Below are 16864 nucleotides of genomic sequence, written 5' to 3'. Positions count from 1 at the left end.
TTTATTGAAAATCTGTAGGGGAAATAGATACCATCTCTGTAAATCCAAAATGTGGCGTAGTGTGTGTTTTCTGAAGCCAAGGAGGCATCCATGAAGGATACCCAAGCCGCTAGCATGTTCATGCTGTGTATGAAAGGCCAACTTTACAGTCAGAACCGTGACAAAGAAACTATTTCACTGTAAGGACAGTCAGTCAGGGTTGCCCAGCGAGGTTGTACAGTCTCCATCCTTGGAGGTTTTCAAGACCAGGCTGCATAAAGCCTTTAGCAGCTTGGTCTGAGCTGATAGCCGACCCTGTTTTGTGGAGGAGATTGGACTAGAGACCTCATGAGTTCCCTTCCAGCCTGAATTATCCTGTGATTTTTTGGAAAATTAACAAGGAGGCAGATCCTAATCCAGCTTCATGGTTTAATAAATTCACTAGTAATTTATTGATAGTGAGTTTACATTCTGAATTAGTGGGATGACACACTTGCACCAAGAAATTCTTAGTGCTAAACCGCACTGCAATACTCAGCTATCCTTTGACCCATTTCCATTTGTTTTTCTGGTTATCTACTTTCCACAGGTGTCAGCAACATTATTCCTCTGCCTGCTGAATGCACGAGCAAAGGTGAGCGTACAGTCAGAGCACAAGAGGGAAAGGATGCTTTGGTCAGGTGATTGGACTCTCCACAGAGCTGTAAGTAAAAGATGGCTTGTTTGGTTAATGATGCATGTGGCAGCCGTTTCACTGATAGAAATTCACCCCATCATTGAAGTAACCTGAACCTGGAGAACCCGTCCCCCACACTCAGCAACCTCTCAGCCCTGCTATCATGGAATGGAGAGTTATCTGCAGCAAATTGCTGTCATTAATCCCTTTCAGATATCATAGTTATTATATTTATGAGCAGTTGTTCATTTGTGCGTTGGCCTCAGCTGTACGCATGTTCTTCAGCTAACATGCCCTGGCCATGCATTGTGAGCGTGCTGTCAGGCTTGCTCACGGTCTGAGAGGGGACAGATGCATGTCTAGCCTGTGAACCTCCACATCAGAGAAGCATCCCTTTCACGTCCTGACAGCACTGTGGGCTGAGACCTGGGGTTCACCACCTCCTTTTTGTCCTGCCACCTTCTTTCCATTGGAAGTTGCAGCATGCTTGAGTGCATCCCTGATCTATGTGCTTGGGGACAAAGTGCACTTTAGGGGGCTTCTACCCACATTTCAGGTGCCAGAGGCTCAGGTAGGTGAAAAAGGGTGCTTTCCCTACCCATTTCTTTATATGGCCACACCAGACAAAGTGCAACTTTTTTCCCTCATAAAAAGCCTGATATTCTGTGTTTTAATCTCCAAGAGGCCTCTAAACATAACATTTCCCATGTAAAAAAGGACAAAGTAATTAGATCCAGGCCTGTATTAAAAAAGAAAAGTAAAAAACCCACACAAATATAGCTGTAGAAGATTTCATCCAGTGGTGCAGGTGCTGGGCAAAAACCCTCAGGATCTAACACTCAACTTCTTGACCTGTTTTGTAAGAAGAGGGGACAACCTGCTAGCACCAGGTGCTCATACAACTCTGGCACTGTGAGTTGTCTGTTGGCCCCACTTCATGACACTTTCTGTTTGAGGTTGCTGGCTTCAGTTTGATACAAAGTTGTGATCAGCTGGAGCTTAGTCATGTGTCATGTTTGGATGGGTTCAAGATCCTAAGCTAGCCCGCTGAAACTGATGTTAATGAGACCAAGATTGAACCGTTATATACTAGTTAGATCTAGACAACATAGATAAAAAAATGGAGAAAAAGCTAAACATAGGAAGTTGAGATAACTTTAGATTTTAGAGATTCAGGAATATGCACTTCCCCTTTATTTGATTACTCAATCAAAACTGATTAGTTTAATGTTTATTTTGCCTAATGCCACCAATGGTAATGAGCTGATTTGGCATTTATGCAAGTGCTACATGTATTTCCAAGATCTATCAATTCTAATTGCCCTTGCATAGTGGACTCCACATAAACTGTTCCCAGCATCAAATCAGGCTTGGCAGCTGCAACACACACACCAAATTTCTGTCCCTTCTAGGGGGTGAAGTGAACTCTGAGCTCCTAATCGCCACCCTGAGAGATATCCCAGCCCTGCCAACAGGGAAAGCCAAAAGCTTGCTTTGGCCAAATTCTTGTCATTGTCAGATAGCTGTCTTCACATAGCTCATCTTCATATATCGTCATGTTGGTTAAGCTAAGTAATGATAAGTTACATAAGCCACCACTTTACTTAATCTGTGAAACCTAAAGAAAAAAGGACTTGATCATCAGTTTGCAAGAGCCCTGTCTAGAAGGTTATAAATACGGTGTGTGCCATTTCCCTTGTTTCCAAAGTAGGCTTTTAAGGCTGCCCCAAAATAGCAGATGAAGCCAGTGTACACCAAACAGAATTGGAAAATGTCAGTCTGAACTGCTGGGTCCTGAGGAATGTGCTGGCTTGACAGGCTATACTACCCTGCACTTCCTTATTGCACTTGTCTCTCTCTCTTTTCCCAGAGGAGGAAATAAATCAAGGGGAGGAATGAACATTTCATGTGAGAATGAAATAAAAAATGAGAAAAAAACATCACATTTAAAATCCTAGTGCCACCAGTGTTATGTTCTCCTCCCCTTTTGAACATTTGAAAAATATTAGATAGAACACATTTATAAAAGGTAGCTCAATTTAAATTCAGTTAAAGGGAAAAGAAGGACAAAAGATATAAAACAGTATGTTAGTACATGTGTATGTTATGCCTTCTGTAAAGCTTCGAGGAGTTTGAACTAAAAATGGAGGCTTTTTATTTCCTTCTTTCAGAACAATGGAAACATCTTTTGCCAATCTGGTAAACTTGGATAAAATGAAAGCAGAAAATTAAGAAAAAATATCACTTCCTTGACTACCCTGGTCCATTTAGGGATATCTAATTTTTATTACATAAGAGAGGGGAAATAGAGATGTATTATGTAATATAAATTTTCTAGCTCAACACTGTTCCCTTTTTTCTGCAATGAATAGCATGCATGTTGCTAGGAAAAAAGAGTGAAAGACAGTAGCTTAGATTTTCTTGTATGCACCAATGATATACTGAAATAAAGCTTACAGTTTATTCTTCTTACATCCTCTTCAAACAAATCTTTATTAATTCTCTGTTTAAAATAGAACACATTGTGTGTCCTCATAATGGGCCATATCCTGCTATCAATATTTTAACAGAACCCCCATGGACTGTAATGTGGAGTCTGCTAAAAAATTGATGGCACCATTATGTTCAACTGCAAGTATATTTATAATTAAATTATTTTTGTTTATAGTCATTCAGATTTCTGTCCATGAGAAGCAAAAGTGCACTGCTTAGACTCATTAATTGTGAACACATTGTGCTTTGTTTATATTGGTAATGTTTGCTTCAGTTTGAAAACCTGTCATGCATGTTCATGCTCTCCTGTTATGGATTAACACACAGAAGATCAGCAGCTTTGTATAGATTCAGAAGATGTTGCAAAAGCCATTTGCCATAATTTAGGAAGTGACTGTTGTAACAAAGTATAATATATGTACCAGTAGAGCCTTGTTGAATAAAGCTGTGTAATAGCAAGAAAGGAAGCCTAGAAACTGCAGTACACTAAGCCTATGATAATAACGGAAATACAAGAATTTTTTGAATCATCTCACTTTGGCCTTCAGGCTTTTATCAGGGTTCGCAGAGCAAGGGAGAACAGTTTCTGAAAATTTGGAAAATTACTATGAAATCTCCACTCAAGAGCTATCTGCTTTGGAAAAAAATCTCCATGCTATTTAAAATTAAGCGTACAGATGAACTATGAAAAATATGCTAAGCAATTTATTTAGTGAGGGTGTCTTTCTGGTGTAGGGGAAAGATTAGGGTAAACTTCTGGGTTATACTACATTGGAGTAAGTCTTTTAGCTACTGTTTTGTTTTATTGACCAGCTGAGGTAAATTTTTATCTCTAATTATTTGCTGAGTGATGGAATTAATTCCTTGCTAAGTGTATTTTTTATATTGTTCTTTCTTTCTCTCTGTTATTCTCTCCATTTCTCATGGTCTTTTTTGTCTCTTTCTTTCCCTCTCTTTGATGCTTGGTATTCTCTTTTAGCACAATGTTTGAACACTTCAAACTCTTTTAATATACTCATTTTCAGAAAACATCTGGAAGGTAAGGAATGGCTAGGTTATTATCAATACATAGTAATGCATAGGCTAATCAAAACCTCTGTGAACATATTCTTTGGATTTTTTACATGATTTCTGCTAAATATAATTAAGGTTTCTAGCCCTTCACATTTTAGAAATACATATGAAAATACGTATGTAAAGTTATTTCCAAAATGAGGCTTTTCAAGTGTGCAGAACAGTATATCATTACAGCAGGTATATATACCCAGATACAGGTTTTATATTTGCTCTGTTTTTAAAGCACCTAATTTTGAAAGGCTAGATTATTCTGTATCTCCAAATAGTTTGTTCAGCCCATAATAGAAAGCAGGATAAGTAACCGAGCAAATGGGAGAAGAACAAATAGAACACGTTGCTTCACCCTTCTCCAATCTTTTAGAGAACACAGGAAGATTTAGGCCTGGCTCTCTGAATGCTGAGTACTTCTCACACAAACATCAGAGGGAGCATGGGGTTCTGGGCATATACAGAAATAGAAAATCTCTTCTTTGTAACAGAGAATCTAACAGGAATGGAAGATGGCAGGTTACAAATGACAGTTTTTGTAATGTGAAGGGAAAATAGTGCCATCACAGCTTCCTCTCCTCACCATACTAAAGCTGGGCTTTTGTGTCCTTTCTTGGATGCAGCAGGAGGAGACACACAGTATTCTTTTTCATGCTGCGCTGCCCTCAAATCATAGCTCAGTAGATACCACTTGGAGGATCTGTTGCAATGATGACATGGAGTTTCGGTAGGATCATCCATAGCATGACTCACTATTACATACATTGATCAGTTTGGCAAGTGATTTGCAGAGGTATTTACTCCCAAAATCAGATCCTACCTTGGTATGGCAACCAGCTTATTAATTTGTAAGAGAACTGAAGCAAAGCAAAATTTTCTATTCTTTACTTCTCATCAGTAAATCATAATAATCATGCAAGTCTAGGGACTATTTCTCTTGCTTCATACAGTGCTACAGGATCAATACAGTGAAAGCCAGTTGCTTGATGAACTGTTCAGTGTTGCTAACCAAAAAAGACACCCAGAAATTTAAAAGCAGTTTTCTTAATGATTGATTGATTTATATAATAAGTAAATTTATAAAGGTGTGTGCGTTTATATATAGAAAATCATCTGATCAGTTTATCCCAGGTTATAAGTGAAGCTTGTACCAAATTAAGGAATCCAAAATGTCTGCTGCTGCTCTTTACAATTGTGCTAGCAATATCATCAGTTGCTGGAAATGGGCAAGAGGAAGAAAGGGTAATCCTTCTCTATTCCACTTACTGATGCATGTGGAGTACTGCAGTGTGGGTGGTGCACTCTTGCTGTGTATTTTTGGACCACCAGTATGACACACACATCTCAGAAAGTTACAAAAATATTTGCAGCCAGGTCTTTTTCTGGAGTCTCTATCTTTACATACCTCTTTCAGTCTGCTAGTTAGTGTAAAGTTACAGTATGAGAAAACCTCTTGGAAAAATAGCCACATATCATTTCAAGTAATGTATTGTACAAGCACAACTGAATTTATACAACACAGTGCACGTGAACATGCCCAGTCTGGTTTGCTTGTAGTTATTTTCAACAGATCTGCTTTCAATCGCCCTGTGCTGATATGTCTTACTGATAAGAGATAGTACAATAATAATCAGAGTACACAGGATTATTTGTAGTTATTATAGGCTTGGACTTAACATCGCCCCCTTTTGTATTTACAGCTTAAAGATGATCCTACCTGATACTTATGCTTCAACATAAATAAACAGTAAGTAGATCAACAAGCCTATTTACAGTTTTCAAGGCACATGCAGTAGTGTCCATATGTTGTTGAGATGCAGGTTTTGTACATGTGCAAATTTTGTGCTAAAATATAAAAATATATGGAGCATGGTCTTTAATATTTAGGAACATCATGCATTTCACATTATGCTATTACATTCCTAACTTTAGTAAAGGTACTAAATTTCTCTAATAAAGCTGATTCTGTTGGGTACACTAGGATAACCTTTACCTCAGTATCATGTAAATGAACATAAATGATAATTAAAAGTTGAGTTCCAAACACCTACCCTAGAGGACTACAGCACAAAAGCAACAAATAAACATTGCTTCAGTGGAATAAAATTAAACGAATATCGTCTACCCAAACCCTATGACTATGCCCGCAAAGCTGTGCAAAAGGATTACCAAACAATTTAGTGAGCTATATTGTGATGCACACAATGTAGTATTCCCTTTCTGTTAGATGTTAGAGCACAGAAGCTTTAAAGCTTGTAGCTAACAGTCCAATTAGTGTTGAATTGCACTAGGCTGGAGTAAAGCCAAGGGAACTGGTTCTGCTTTTCACCTGGCCCTCTATCCCAAACAAGTACAGGTAGCCTTATCCTATGCTCTTCTGATGCTCTCATGTAGAGGAAGCATGCAGAGGTAGAGGAGGGCACAAATAAAGCTGTCCAGGTTTCACGCATTTACAGGCCCACCTGTGGTAATGGTCCTGAGATAGATTTTTGTCAGTTTGAAACAAAAGTATGTATGTGTTCCATATATGGGTAAAATAGAAAATTTTCTAATTGTCTTGTACTGGTTAAAGGAAAGCTAGGACTTAGTTTTACCTATCACATAATGTTAGCTTACTGCTAGCAGCATGCACTTATCCTTTTAATACACCTCTCCATGAAATACTGGGGATTTCAATGGGAAAGAACCGTCTTTGTAAGAATCTGACACAGATTTTATACATCGATCATGTCTTAAAAAATGGATCCATCTTATCAAAGGCTTACATTCACTTTGTCATCTGTTACTCAAAACTTAGCATTAAAGCAACGCAGCAGAACCACCTTTGTTCTGAACTCAGTGGGATGCGAAGTGACAGTATAGCAAGAGAAGACCATTTCTCCATGTAGAAACAGACCGTCAAAGATGTCAGGATTAATTAGAAAATGGGCTATTAGAGGAACTGTCTGCACTGGGGAAACAGATAGGAAGCAGATTTCAAAATGTAAATAGCATGCATTTTTTTTCTCAGCATTAAGCACTAGCTATAAGTTCATTTCTGTGCTATGACCCAGAAACTGTGCCATCTGGTAGGGAAAGGAGGCTGAACAGTTTCCTCTCACAGTGAATACAGTTGCTCAGCTGAGAGTGTCTACACTGCACATTGCAGCACAATGTAGAGTTGCCTGAATTATTTATGAAAGTAGGAGCTTGAATACTGGAGGTAATAAAACCATATGAGCACAGAACTCTGCTTGGATTAATACATTCTACTTCTTATTATAGGATTTATGCATTAAAGTGCCGATTGGATTAGCCTCAATGGAAATGTTGCTATATTGCTTCTGTTATCCAGTCTAGTGCCAATGTGATTCTAATAAAACAGCTGAGATATCCAAAATCAGATTCTATAGACACATTTAATATAAGTCATTACCTTGAACACATGCTACTCCATTTAGGTCTAGTTATCCCTATGTAGTAATCTCAAGAAGTTTATTGCTTGCCAGCAGCCCAGATCTGGGATATTGAAGAGAGATAGCCAAGGCAGCATGTCACTGGGACTATTACCCTTTGTTTCTCACCCTTGTGGGCACTGATGATACTGCCAAGAAAGATACTGAGCAAATCAAGAGTGACCTCAGGGCCTTGGATTCCCAGTGGTGTTCTCTATCCAATCAATGAAGGACAAAGGCTTGAGTAGGAGTGGACTTGTCTTGTGGATCAACATTGATCTGTATGGCAGGTGTCAAAAGCAGAGCTTTGGCTTTTAAGGCCATTGCCCACCTCAAGCGCCTGTACACACACCCTTGCTGCATCGGAAACAACAGGAGAAGTTAGAGGTTCATGCACGTTTGCAGATCTGTGCCATTAGGGTCAAAGGGGCGTGGTACCATAGCTCACGTGACTGGAGTGCTGCAACAGAGGGATATGGGGTCCTTACGGGGGCCAGGTTGGCATACAAGGAAAGGGGGTTGTACTGTGCACAGAGGAGCAGTGCATACACGCAGAGCTCTGCAATGGAAAGAGCAAGGGGAGAGATGAGAGCTTATGGGTCAGGATCAGAGAGGATGCCAATGTATATACATCTTGTGGTAGGCATCTTCTGTGGACTGTCTGATCAAAAAAGTGGCAAGGGCCTTCCTCACACAACTGGAAGATGTCTAATGGTTGCAGGCCCTGGTTCTCATGGAGGACTTCAGCCACAGGGTGAGGTGCAAGCTGTCTAGATATAAGGCGTATATTGATGTGCAGTTGGTAGATGAAATGACTAGGGGAGGTTTAGCTTCCTCATTAATGATCTGAGTAGTGGGACGGAAAACACTCTCAGGAAGTTGACAGATAGCGCTAAGCTGGGGGAAACAGTTGATATACTACCTGCTTTTGGACTCCAAAGACACTGACAAACTGGAGTGATCTCAGTGGAAGACCTCCTAAATGGATTTCAGGCTGGAGCAAGTAATGTACAAGGAGAAGCTGAAAGAAGTGGGTCTGTTCAGCTTGGAGAAGAGGAGGCTCAGGGGTGTTTCACTGTCTTCAGCAACTTATGGAGGACTACAGAGAAGATGGAGCCAGACAGAGTGCACAGCAAAAGAGTGCACAGCAAAAGGATGAAAGGTAACAGACACAAGCTGCATCAGTGGAAATATAAGTAAAAAAATTCTTCGCATTGAGGATGGTCATACTCTGTAACAGGTGGCTTAGAGAGGCTGCAGAGTCTCCATCCTTAGAGAAACTCATAACTGGACTGAACAAGGCCTTGAGCAACCTGATCTAAATATGAAGTTAGCAGGAGTTTGGACACAGGTCCCTTCCAAAATTATTCCGCGTTTCTGTGGTTCTAAATAAATGGACCATGGAGTTTTCTCAAGCCCTGTCTGTGGATCTAAACACTCCTACCACCCGAAGAACATGAGCACAGACAGACTGATCGTAGGAAACAGTCCCTGGCCCATGCTATTAACTGAATTATGCACTATTTGGGAAAGGGCTAGCTATAGCAGGTCTAAACCACACCAGGGAGTCTGGTAACTTTTTAACACTGTGGGAGTTGATCAGCCATTGCTCAAACTGCAGCCTTACCCCCTCTTTAGTTATTAGTTTGGGCATAACCGCACCAGTGAGGCTAAATAATGGAGTTAATAAGCAGATGTGATCATCTAAGTGAATTCATGCTATCCGTAATATACAAAACATCTAAATACTTGCTATAATGTCTCAATTCCATAAACTGACTTTCTGCTATCAGAATGTAAAGATGAATTAGCTAAGTGTCCTAGAAATATGATTAATTCCTATCTAGCTGGAAATAGCTGTGTAGGTCAGGACTATTTAGAATTTGTCTCATTTGAAAACAAAAAGGAGATAATGTGAATATATGATTTTGTCATCTTCCTAAAGCTGACTTAATTTGAACAAGTATTGTATAAACAGAAAGAGCAGTGATTCATTTTGGTTGCAATACAAAGGCCTTTGGTACAAAATATTTATCCACAAACTGATTTGAAAGGCTTTTTTCTGTTTTATAGTTGTCACAGAGCCAAATTCTGCTTTCAGACTGAAGCATGTGGCTACTTTGCAGTCAGCAGATATGAAGTCATTGAAAGCTGTATGTAAATGTATAATGGTACAATTTGGCCTGAACTTAGTGCTGCTCTCCAGTCTGTTTCAACAAATTATTAAATAATCTAAATGCAGAGTGTTATTCTGAAGGCTTTTGGATACATTCTGTGCAGGTGACTGATGCTGAACATGGAACAGTAATGACTGGTTGACCTTGCAGTATGATCAGTAATCAATTTTTCTGAGTTGAAAGGCCCTTTGGGCTTAGCCTTGCAAAGCTCATAGCATTATGCTTGCAGTTCTGCGAAGTTATTCAGTGTGTACTTGATACTAAGCATCTGAGTAAGCTCGTAGAAATGATGAGGCTACTCTCATATTCAAAGATAAACACATGCTAAAGTGCGTCTCTGGGTACAACATGTATCTTCCCACAGGAATGGCTTCCTACTTTGGGTACTTATGCATAAGCATCCACTTTGCTGCTACTTTAGTAAACTATGATTTTACTCTTATCAAAATGGCTGAGAGCAATTTGGGAAATACATATTGTAGTACCTGTCAGGATTTTATATTGCTATTTGCTGAGTAAATTAAAGAGGTCATAACCACAACTGGTACTCATATACAGGCATAATAAGTTGTCTGCACTGTAGATTCATACAGCAACAATCAAGTCAGAGGGCATTTCCTGTAGGTTAATACCTAGCTAATAGTCCAAGTCCATTAACGGTTATAATGAGAAAGATAAAGTAAGTTTGATTTTATTAGTGCTACAACTACAGTGCTATGAGTATGTGATATCCAGAGCAGTGCTAGAAAATAGAAGTTGTGGATTGATTTTTTGTTTGAATTCTCTCTCAAAGTTGAACAATGAAGACTGCTGCTCAGGTCCAACTCTAGGCAAAGGCAAGCTTCTTTCCTGGAATGTATTGAAGCACTTGCCGTATTTTGGAGTTTGCCCAGAGCTGTGAGTTGTCTTCCTCCTGTTTTGCTTTTTTTCAGGAGATGCACAACTTTGCATCAGGCCCGGAGAGACTCCTTAGAATAAAGTAACATCAGACCTTTCACTCTGTTGTATTACTTCTACTTTTATTGCCTACTTTAAACGTAAACCACATAATCACTTTCCATCAGAGTAGTTTATTTTATAAACCAGTCCTGGCTTCACATACAATGGCATTCAAGTAACCAGGCAAAGCCTGCTTTTTTCCTTAGGTCTTCCCAACTGGCAGTGACTTAGAACCTATTGCTGGTTTATTCTGAAATCCCTTCCATGTAGCTGCTGATGAATATATTTTTTGAGTTGCTGTTGTTCAGGGTGCCACTCTGTCCTCTTCCACTGGGGCTGGTTGGATGTCCTGCGATGAAAGTTAGATTATTGTACTTACTCTTCCTTTAAGGCATGACTAGCAGATAGGCCAAGGCAGACTTTCTGAGGATATTACATTATAAATACATTATAAATGCATTTTCAGATTTGAAGAGAATAATAATGAATTAGCATATTGACTATCAACAAGTTTACCAGCTGATAATTAGCAAGACACAGATGTTTACTGCTGATTCCAGCGTCCATTAAGAAAATGCTTGGTTTCTCTCTCTCTCTGCCAATTCAAAGTACTCTGTGGGAAAGAGAAGTTCCAATTGAAATTCAAGCCAAGTAAAACAGAAGGGGAAAATGTTGTTTTCTGTGAACTGAAAAACTGGGTTAAAGGATTGCGTAGATAGAAGGGGCTCCAAAGGGTCAAACTTCTGAAATCCTTCTTACTGTTTGGCAAATGTCTAAAAATAGCAGTGAACTGAGGACTTCGTATGATGGGTTTTTTACTTCTGCAGTTCTACAGTTTAGGAAATTTGACACTGATTACAAGAAAGAACTTGTCCATAATATGATTTGCTTTTTCAAAAAACCTAAAACCACCTGAGAAAGAAACTTGTGCACTTTTTCATTTCTATGCAATATAGACAGATTGTAGGTCATTTTAATATCCTGAAATGTGTTCTTAGCTACTATTAATGGATACTGATGACAGAGCTTGAGAACACTTACGGAGTATCTCCCAGTTTAGATGGAATGCACACACTAAGGGATCTGAGCCAAGCTACCATTTTTAATAGATCCATAGAGTATTTGCTAGAGCAATTACTAAAAATGTGCAACAGAAACAGTATAGTACATTAGTTATATTATGACATACTGAATGATATATACTCAGAACATTTTTGCTATGATCTACAGCCTTTAATTATTTTGTCTAATTGCATAGCAGGCTACAGGGATAGAAAAATGGCAAATATTATAATAACAAATTGTCTGATCTTGTTACTAATGGACACACTGCATAAGCACTAAGAAACAGGACTTCTATGATTAAAGTAATCTATGAAAAGTAATCTAAAAGCAAATCTTTTATGATTCGCTTTTATACTAAATGTAAACAAGCAAATATAGGTGGGCAAGGAATTCAGAATTTGCTGCTATCCATTTAGGGTTGTAAGGGCAGGGTGGGTCAGCACTTGGGGCTTATTCTTAATTTTCTATCAGTATATGAATTGTGTCAGAAGAAGACTCCCGTCCCAGTTAATCGTTTATCTTTGTTTATACTGACAATTATGGCTGATCCTAAGGTCTTCTTCAAATCCGTGCTCAATGATCATTAGCATTGAGACCCTTCCTCCCTGGTGCCCCTGGAAGACCAGCCCTACTTCTGTTATCAACGATGTCCCTTTTTGCCAGCACAGCAAGTTTTTAAGCATTAACATCAAAGTTCACTCCTCTTGACTTATGACACTTCCTGTTCCCTACCCCTTCTCTTGACTGCTGCAAGTTGACACAACCCAGAAAGATAGATTAGTCACCCACAGACTAGTTACTGAAAGGGACTCACCTTGTATAGCATAAGGGGCAAAAGCAAAAGTATTAGTTGTCTTATACAGATAGCCATAGTATTGCTAGTTCTGGGATGAGATACATGGTATAATGGGATGGGATCTAAGATGCAACAGGGAAAACTTAGATAGCTCATGGTGATTTCAGTGTCAACTCTGACAGCCTAACCATTTGCCTAAGCATGTTTGCATACATTCCTGTTCAGTCACCTACATAAACATGTCCTTAATTTAAAATCTAAATCTCATTCATTTAAAACAGAGTTGAGCAGTTAAATATAATACTTCTTAAGATGACCCAGAGAGTACAACATTGAAATCACACATAGGAAGACTAATTTTTTGACTGTTTTTGTTTTTCATCAGAAATGTCTAAAAGACACATTTTCTTTCTGATTGTTGGACTTGAATTGGTACACTATATTTCATCTGACTGTCTTCAGACATTTCACTTTGTGTCATTTCAATACTTTCTGTGGTTTTTTACAGTGGTGCCAACAGAATTTGTATCTTGGAGGGCATTGTCTTTCTGTTTTCCTCTGGGCTGACATTCCTGTCTGAACTGCCTTTCTTCAAAAAACCCAATGCAGTTTACTTTCTGTCTGAACATCAGAGTGCACAGGAGAGTCAACATGGCTGACCCTGGACCATGAAAGGAGATGAGGCTTTAACTTCTGTACACCTTGACTGCACATGGGGCTGCAACTGGGTTAGTGTTAACATACCAGCTTGGGTACTGATAAAATGTGGCTACGGCCATAAGTAACTCAGTATAGCTTGACATCACCTGACAAACCGAGTAGATACCTGGGAGGCTAGTATATGCTGAATTTTGTGTTGCCATGACTACATGCACTGCCATTTCTAAAACTGGCATCATTATTTTAGTCCTTTTTTACTGTTGGCAATGGAATGAACTGAAAATAATAACAAAAAGTAAATTTAGTTTCACATGCTGCTTGTACTCTGGTTCATGAGAAGTTAGGAAAGTATAAATTACCTAAAAAAATCACCACACAAGGAACTAAAATGCCAGAGTCAATTTCTACTCTTGCTTGAATTGTAGCACTGATTTATTCAAGATTTTCATACATTCTCTCTTGAGTGCAACTGGCCTTTTCACTTGCAGCTATTCAAACACGACAAAATTATATATAATAGGAGTAAAATTTAACCCACATAAAAATAAATATAATTTGACGAGATGCTATGTAAACTGTATTAGTCCTTTTGACAGACCAAGCAAGACTATCCAGAAGCTTTCTCAAGACATTGTTTAATACAGTATTTTAAAGAAAGAATGTACAGTAGCACATGGAGTAATAGATAGCAGGAGAGTGACATGAAGCCTTGCTGGTGAGATGAGAAAATGTAAAAATACACAATTGATGATAAAAAGGTGGGAGAGGAACTGCCTTAGGTTGCTTCTGAAGTGTCAGGCTTAAACTGTTCTTACAGACATCTGGAATGAAACTATGGAAAGGGAATATAAATTTTTATTATTTCTACAGGACAGCTGTCATCATCTGCTTGCTTGTACTGTATTGGCTATTCTATCCCAAAACATGAGGCTTGGCTAGGAGAGCAGCAACTTATTACTAGAGTACAAGCATGAAGGGCCCAGAGTGACAAAATGTTTTGCCTTTCTTCAAGAGCTGCAAAAATGGGACACTTCCCCTACAACAACAGTGCTCTGCAACATAAAAATAGATTATTACCTGGTTTTATCTCTGTTATTAATGGTGTTTTTCTGACAACAGTCTGAGCAATTCAGTTGTAATCATAAAGGAGAAAAGATATGAACTTCTCAAGTAAAAAACCTCAAAGCTCCTTCTGGAGCTCCTCTATAATGTGTCTAATTTGCTGCTTTGATGATTGTCCATCTCTTAATTAATGTATCAAGTCTCAATAATATTAAGGACTATTTCATTCCATAAATTCCTGGGAACTGTGCATGGTGGAGACAATGCCAATCAGGATACAAATAAGAGCTGAGGATAAAACAAAGAACCAACCATGGAATCGACTTGCTGAGCCATTTAGACAAATCCAGAGATACTATGTCACCAGAGATGCCCAAACCTCCTGTCACACTTGAGGAGATCAGATATTTATGTAGCTCTTTTTGACCTTTATGGAAAATCCAATGAAAAGTTTTCTCAAATTTTCTCCTGATTCTTGCTGGGACTGGGATCTTCAAACTAAGCTCCTATTTCCTAGGGCTACTGAGTCAAGTTGGAGGCCTGTGGCTAGTGGTGTCCCCCAGGGCTCAGTCCTGGGTCCAGTCTTGTTCAATATATTCATCAATGACCTGGAGGAAGGGACAGAGTGCACCCTCAGCAAGTTTGCTGATGATACTAAACTGGGAGGAGAGGCTAACACACCAGAAGACTGTGCTGCCATTCAGAGGGACCTGGACAGGCTGGAGAGGTGGGCGGAGAGGAACCTCCTGAAGTTCAACAAAGGCAAGTGCAAGGTCCTGCACCTAGGGAGGAATAATCCCATGCACCAGGACAGGCTGAGGGTTGACCTGCTGGAAAGCAGCTCTGCGGAGAAGGACCTGGGAGTCGTCCTGGCGGACGACAAGTTGACCATGAGCCAGCAGTGTGCCCTCATGGCCAAGAAGGCTAACGGTATCCTGGGTTGCATGAGGCAGAGCTTTGCCAGCAGGTCGAGGGAGGTGATCCTGCCCCTCTACTCAGCCCTGGTGAGGCCTCACCTGGAGTGCTGGGTCCAGTTCTGGGCTCCCCAGTACAAGAAAGACATGGTGCTACTGGAGAGAGTCCAGCGGAGGGCTACCAAGATGATTAGAGGGCTGGAGCACCTCTCCTAGGAAGAAAGACTGCAAGAGCTGGGCCTGTTCAGTCTGGAGAAGAGAAGACTGAGAGGGGATCTGATCAATGTGTATAAGCATCTGAAGGGGGAGTGTCAAGAGGATGAGGCCAGCCTCTTCTCCGTGGTGCCCAGCGACAGGACAAGAGGCAATGGGCAGAAACTGAACCACAGGAAGTTCCACCTAAACCTGAGAAAAAACTTCTTCCCTGTGAGGGTGACAGAGCATTGGAACAGGTTGCCCAGAGAGATAGTGGAGTCTCCTTCCCTGGAGATTTTCAAATCCCTTCTGGATGTGATCCTGGGAAATATTCTCTAGGTGACCCTGCTTGAGCAGGGAGGTTGGACTAGATGATCTCCAGAGGTCCCTTCCAACCTAAACGATTCTGTGATTCTGTGATTCTGTGATACTGCCTTTCAGTAGAAACCAACTCAGATCAGCCAAAAGTAGCTAGAATCCAGCCAAGTGTTTCCACAAGTCTGCTGGTATATCAAGTAGGCAATGAAATATATATATATATATTTTTTTTTTTTTACTAAAATAGGAGAAGGTGAATAATGTTAAGACAAAGCAGATTCTTCTGTTAGCAAAATTTGGCTCTGGAATGCAATCTCATTTATTTATCTGGCTCTTGAACCCTTTAAAACCTTCATGTGAAATCTACTTAGCCTCAACAAAAGTTTACCACAGCTGTGCTGTTGACCTGCTACAAGCATTTCCTATCCAACTGACCACATCTAAAGAGTCTATATTACATTAAAGCAGTTATGTAAATGAAACAGCTTACAAAGACTCAGCTAACTTCCACGCCAGTCTCCGTGTCTAATGTTTCCTATTGTTTGGTTCTAGGATTTCATGGTGACGTTTAAGCATATATATATATGTAAATTAACCTAGCTTTATGTTAGGAGGTAAACATTCCAGGTTAATTATTAATAGATCAGAGAAATTATGCGTGGAATAAACTTCTTTCTCGCTATATAAAAAGTTTAATAGTATGACTCGTAGTGCCATATAAGGAAAATATTTATAATCTGCTTCAACGGTACTGCATCGTTAACAGAACCCGATAGATAAAAGAAAATATTCTTTTTTAAAACAGTACAGAGCACCCCAACTTATATCTACATTTTCTCTGATATAGTTCTCCATTATTTCATAATGCTTGCTTTACCATAAAAGGAACTTGAAAAGCCAGGGCAATATATAACAAAGAAGGTACTTTAATAGCAACTAAACAATTACATGCTATGGCAAATACATTTCTTTTGCTGATTTCACTTTTAAGTCTAGTGTTAAATTGTGAATTTCCTAGCCTGCCAATAGCATAAAGCATTTCAAGACAATGAGCTTCAGCAAAAAATTGAACTCAAGGAGCCAGGTTTTGT

General features: G+C 39.4%; 1 long non-coding RNA gene across 4 annotated transcripts in view; it reads left to right on the top strand.

The window, feature by feature from the left end:
• The window catches only part of LOC104145552 (uncharacterized), a 145741-nt gene that overhangs the window by 64677 nt on the left and 64200 nt on the right, over positions 1 to 16864 (top strand). For all 4 annotated transcript variants that reach the window (XR_011140999.1, XR_011141000.1, XR_694362.2 and 1 more), the window contains 2 exons: positions 569 to 682; positions 5914 to 5960. This is a non-coding gene — a long non-coding RNA (uncharacterized lncRNA). The remainder of the gene's footprint in view (positions 1 to 568; positions 683 to 5913; positions 5961 to 16864) is intronic.

This window comes from Struthio camelus, chromosome 4 (assembly GCF_040807025.1).
Source record: "Struthio camelus isolate bStrCam1 chromosome 4, bStrCam1.hap1, whole genome shotgun sequence".
NCBI lineage: Eukaryota > Metazoa > Chordata > Aves > Struthioniformes > Struthionidae > Struthio > Struthio camelus.
Note: the sequence above shows the minus strand (reverse complement) of the source record. Positions and strands in the feature narration are given on the sequence as shown.